Source organism: Galendromus occidentalis, unplaced genomic scaffold, assembly GCF_000255335.2.
Source record: "Galendromus occidentalis unplaced genomic scaffold, Mocc_1.1 scf7180000077536, whole genome shotgun sequence".
In the NCBI taxonomy this organism is placed as follows: domain Eukaryota; kingdom Metazoa; phylum Arthropoda; class Arachnida; order Mesostigmata; family Phytoseiidae; genus Galendromus; species Galendromus occidentalis.
Window position 1 is genome coordinate 227138 of NW_003805524.1, and position 5071 is coordinate 232208.

A 5071-nucleotide genomic window follows, 5' to 3' on the forward strand; every position below is an offset into this window, starting at 1 on the left:
CAGACTCCTCGGAGTGTTTTTCTGTAGTCATTATCTTCAAGCCGCGCCCAAAGGTTTGAGCGAATCGAATATATTCAGCGAATATCATCGAATGTCTCACTGAGCTAATCAATGAGCAATATGAGTAGCGCGATGGGGAAGTTTGCGGCTCGAGATTCAACGCCATCAAACATAAGTCATGACTCATGAGACATGAGTCATATCCGATGCTAGAAATGGCTCATTGGAAATAATCTCCTGGATCTTCCTTGAGGGAGATGGTTTTCCATCCAACGGGAGAAACTCTGTATCCTTCGGCAAGTCAACGCGTGGCCTTCGTCGTCGTGTTCATCGCACCCAAGTAAGACGAATCCGGGGGCGACATAGGGACTTTGCCCCGCAGCACTCGAATTCACAGTGACGTCTTGTAGTTCCCCGCAAACTTCGTTCCAGGCAAGTTGCTCATGGTCAAGACCGACAGTAGGCAGAGGGTTTTTTTTCTCTGACAGACTGACCGCGCAACAGTTCCGATGCTGTGAGTGTCCTCGTCGGTGTTGCTCTCGTCCGTCGTCGTTGTCGAAGGATGGACGATGTTTGCCGCAAATTGGTCCATCTTGCCGCGGGGCTTCGAGAAGGGGCCAAGAGAATAACAAAGAGCGTTTGTTCGTTCGTACTTTCGGTCAGTCGGTCGGTCGACCGGGCGTACGCGCGAGCGGGTGACAGGGCGGGCGGGGGAACGGTCCGACCCGCTTAGCTGTCTTACGAACTATGGAAAACATACAACAGGCTTGTTTGGTGACAAGAGAACGCGGTAGCTGGCGGCGCCCACAAAAATAACATGAGAAACGCTGAAAAAGGTAAGACGAGACATCCCCCGAGGATAGAAAAAACCCCTTCAAAACAACACAACACCGTATTCTTCACTACTTTCAGTCAGCCAATAAGTCGTTTGGATTTTCCTCGTCTTTGTGTGTCCCGTACAGGACTTCGCCTCATTCTATTCCCCACAACGCCGGCGCCTGGACTTACTAGTACTCTATGACCTCTCCGGACTCCGGACCCAGTATGAGATGAGCTACTCGCCACAGAAAAGGTAAAAGCCCCACATCATGGAGTATTGATAAACGAAGCGAACACACATGGAAATTTCCTCCTGTAAGGCGCAAAAAATTTGGTTCGAGAGGATTGCGGGCCTCGATCGCGGGGCATTCGAAAGGGAGCGGTGAGAGCTCAGAGAGAGAGAGAGCTTGAATTTCGTCCGATAGCATCTGAAATCGGCCCCCGATCGATAGGATGAAGAGTTCACGTGGCCACCGGTGTGGCGAATAGTCTCCGAGTCCCCCACTCTCGCGAGGTTATCGGAATACACTGCGAGGCGCCTGGGCTACGCCGGGGGACGGGCCGAAGATCATCGCAAACAGTAGCAACGTCTGCAAGGTATTGAGGCGAGGTGGTAGAGAAGAAATAGCAGCCACGGGAGCAGCGAGGAGCGACGGAGGCGAATCGTCACGAGACGGTTTGAATACCTCAAGAAAGGAGGGCGCGTTCCAAAGTGTCAAAAACTGAGCGGGGGCGAAAGTCACTCTGAACCACAACTTGGAGCGCTACAATGGGAGCGTCTCGAACGTCAGCAGTCATCCACGCGTACGAATATTGGAAAGCTCATTTTGCTTTTCCCCTCCTTTCTCCCTTCCTGAAGCCTTGCAGCAGCGTGTTGCGGCTGCCGTCATACCCGGGAATACCTCGGGAGTTTTTGAGAACTGTTGAATGAGAGTTGCTTGAATAGATGAAAAGCGGCCACGAGCAGAAGGGTCACGCAAATGCAGCCGGATGTGAAAGTGGATTGAGGAGAAGGTGGATCAGGAATCCAGCGGAAAACATCCTCACAGAATCACCGCCTCCAGGCGTCTGAATTCTCGGAAAGGATGAGAAAGACCGGACATGGAAAATTCACGGCACGAGTGCTCGTTCGCTACCTCAGCGCGTCACCGAAAATCTCCGCTCTTCGAAAATACAGATCGTCGAGAAGTGCCTCCGACGTCAGAGACCAGATTTCCAGAAGACGTCTCTCGTTACGGGCGTTTGTCGAACAACCTCCTTATGACCCCTTATCGCTAGGCAATACTTTTCGGAGAAACGTATATTGAACCGAACTCATCCGGGCACGTGTTGCGTGACGAGAAACCCGGTGGGGATGGCTGGATTTCGATTTTGTGAGCGCACAAGGAAAAATCGGCAAGAGAAGTAAGCGACTTTCTGAAAGTTACGCTGTCATCGGACTTCGAGAGAGGCCGACCGCTAATGTAAGAGAGTGCGAGAAGAAAGCACCGCCGCTTTGCAGATGAATCTCAAAAAAGTTTAGGCTCGTCGCAAAAGAGGAGAACAACGGCCAGAGATGCAGGCCCCTCGATCCAGAGCCCCGCTTCAGAAGGGCAGCGACTGGCGGAGATCCGCATACGGACACAAAGGGACTCGAACGCCGAGGGGGGGGGGGGCGGCGCGGGTTAGAAGGGACAAGAAGTAATATCGATTTTAATTCGATTTTGTCGCGCGTCGACGCCCTGCACCGGCAGCACACGAGAATAGGGACGAACCGGAGCAGACTCCGGCTTGTCGTCGCATCGGCGTTCGAGTCTTCAAGACCGCCTGTTCGCTCGTCTGCCTGCCTGCGTGCTCGCTTGCTTGTCTGCCGGTTCGTCTGCGCGCTCCGCCGGAATCGGGCAAGATGACAAATTGTGGTAATTTAAAGCAAATCATGCAGAAGGAGATGAACGAAAAGCTGCTCCGAACGTCTCGCATCCCACGTTGCGGCGGCACAACACAGAATACGCTATCAATTTTGAGTTAGCGATCTTTTTGGATGGATGGATTGAGTAAGTGAAGTGAGTTTCTTCCTTCTCAGCCTTGCTTTGTTATTTTCGACTTCTCCTGATCGATGTACGAACGAGAGCCTGGACCCACGGATGCATGGATGGATAGACGGATGGAAGGATCGATGCGTATACAGAGTAGTCATGGAAGCTCCTTTCGTTCTCAAGAGGGGTGCTCTTGCCCTCCTGAACTGAAGATACCGAGGATAGGCGCGTTGGGCATGTTACTGGAAATCTCGGCAATTCGATTAGTCATCGTCTAACTGATCGGTTGACCTCACTCGACCACTTTACCGACTCGCGCGTGTCGCCATCCTGACTGTCAGTCCTGGAAATCGTAGTCGAGTTGAGATCGATCCCGAACCCGGCTGACCGAACATATATTTCAGAGAACCCTTGTCAACCGTTCGCAACGGAGCTCGCCGCTGTCCGTCCCACGAGAGAGCTCAGGAAACGTTCCATCGGAGCTCTTGACAGGCACTTTCGAAGAAAACGATCCGGCGCCGAAGTCTCTATGGCGTTTTGCCTGTTTTGTTCTCTTCGATTCCGTCGGGGGCGTTCTGTGGATACGTGCACGAGTATGTCGACGACAACGAGCCGGGGACGGCCGGGTCGGGGGCCGGGAGCCAGTCAAACGAAAAAGAACTCAGCGAGAATCGTCGTCGATTGACGCTGCGTGTATCTCGAGCTCGCGACGACGATGGCGACAACGACGTTATCCTCGATTCTCGTCATTTGCTTCTCCTGCCGACGATTCTCGTCCGGTTTTCTCGAAATGAACGAATCGCTGCATCGCTGCAACTTCGTTAAGGAGCGCTTTCAAAAAGAGTAGAAACGAAGGGATTTGTGTCTGCCCAGCCGATGGTTTGCATTCTTCGTTCGGTTGCTCTCCATGTCCCGTCGCCGCTCGACCCCTTTCCTTCTCGCGGCAATCTAGCATGCAGACCACGTGTTCCACCCACGGGAAGACGCTCGCCTGTTTGCCCGGAGTCGACCGACTGTACGAAGACCATTCGGGGAACAAAAGTTCTCCGAATTCATCACAATACAAGACAAACTTATCAGCGGCGTCGCGACAACGCCATCCCAGCAGGTGAAGCCCTGTCAGTCGAATAAAGAGAGGAGATCTCGGGAAGATTTGCTGTCGCCGAGCTCTCGCGCCCATGTTATTTATATTCGGCACGGCACCAGACTTTCTGTTCACTCGCCCTGAACTCTCATCTTCGAGCTGCGTGGGATGGGAGCAGCGGATCGTGGCCAAACTCGAAGATCATGAACTCCAAATAACGATCTCCATGTGTCTTTCAATCCGAGAAAAACTTCGCGCGTTATGCATCCGGCAATACTTGATGCCATCTATGTACGGAAAACGTCGAGGAGAAGGGTCCGGCTCGCTTCGACTTACTGCCGAGGTCGGCCGGAACATGAGCGGAAGGTACTCTGTGCACGTGTTGTATCGCACGGAGACGCACATCGACCGGTGAAACCTCCAGCGGTTTTCGAGCATCGTGAGATCGAGCAAGGGTGAGAGACTCATCGAGATGTTCATCGAGATTCTGTCGGAAAGCCGCAGATACATCTCGCGCCAGTTCGAGCCGCCAATCCATTCTGGTTCGCATCGAGTGTGTCTCGGAGGGATGTGAAACATGCAGTTCAACTTTGGGGGAACTCGGCTGAGTGAGCATACATATTCATTAGTTTCACACGTTTCGTAGCTCACCGCGACCGACGGCATCTACTTATAGAACGACACTCTCGGTCATCTGAGAGCCGCATCCTCGCTCCTGCGAATGATTGCCCGAATGCTGTCTGTGGAAATTGAGGTTGACCTGTAAGTTAAAGCGAGTCTGGCTTCGAAGGATCGCGAATCAAAGCCGCAGTCCAATGCGTTCGACACAACTGCTCAGGTTTCACCGCAAGGACGTATATGCGTTTCGCCTTTTACTAAACGCATCCGTGCGGAGGAACACCTACAATGAGCCTTCAGGCTATTTTTGCAGCCCCGCTCGGGGCACCCTCTCCCACCCAAAGAAATGGCACCTCTGGCTGAGGACGCATGTCCCGGAGTCGCCGCGAATCCCATGTCGTCGGCGGTCACTATTCGTCTCCTCGGGAGCTGACCACGGGAACACTCAAAAATTTTGTCCCGAATGGATTTGACGATATTCCGGATATCATGCACAGCTCCGATAAGATCCGGCATTGGGTTCATCTGGATTCCA

At 52.9% G+C, this 5071-nt stretch overlaps 1 non-coding gene across 1 annotated transcript; it reads left to right on the forward strand.

Annotated features, from left to right (window-relative positions):
* The first annotated feature begins 4748 nt into the window (after positions 1–4748).
* On the forward strand, positions 4749–4863 carry LOC114828507 (U5 spliceosomal RNA). Its single transcript, XR_003777138.1, has one exon. It is a non-coding gene; the product is annotated as a U5 spliceosomal RNA (small nuclear RNA).
* The last annotated feature ends 208 nt before the right edge of the window (positions 4864–5071 follow it).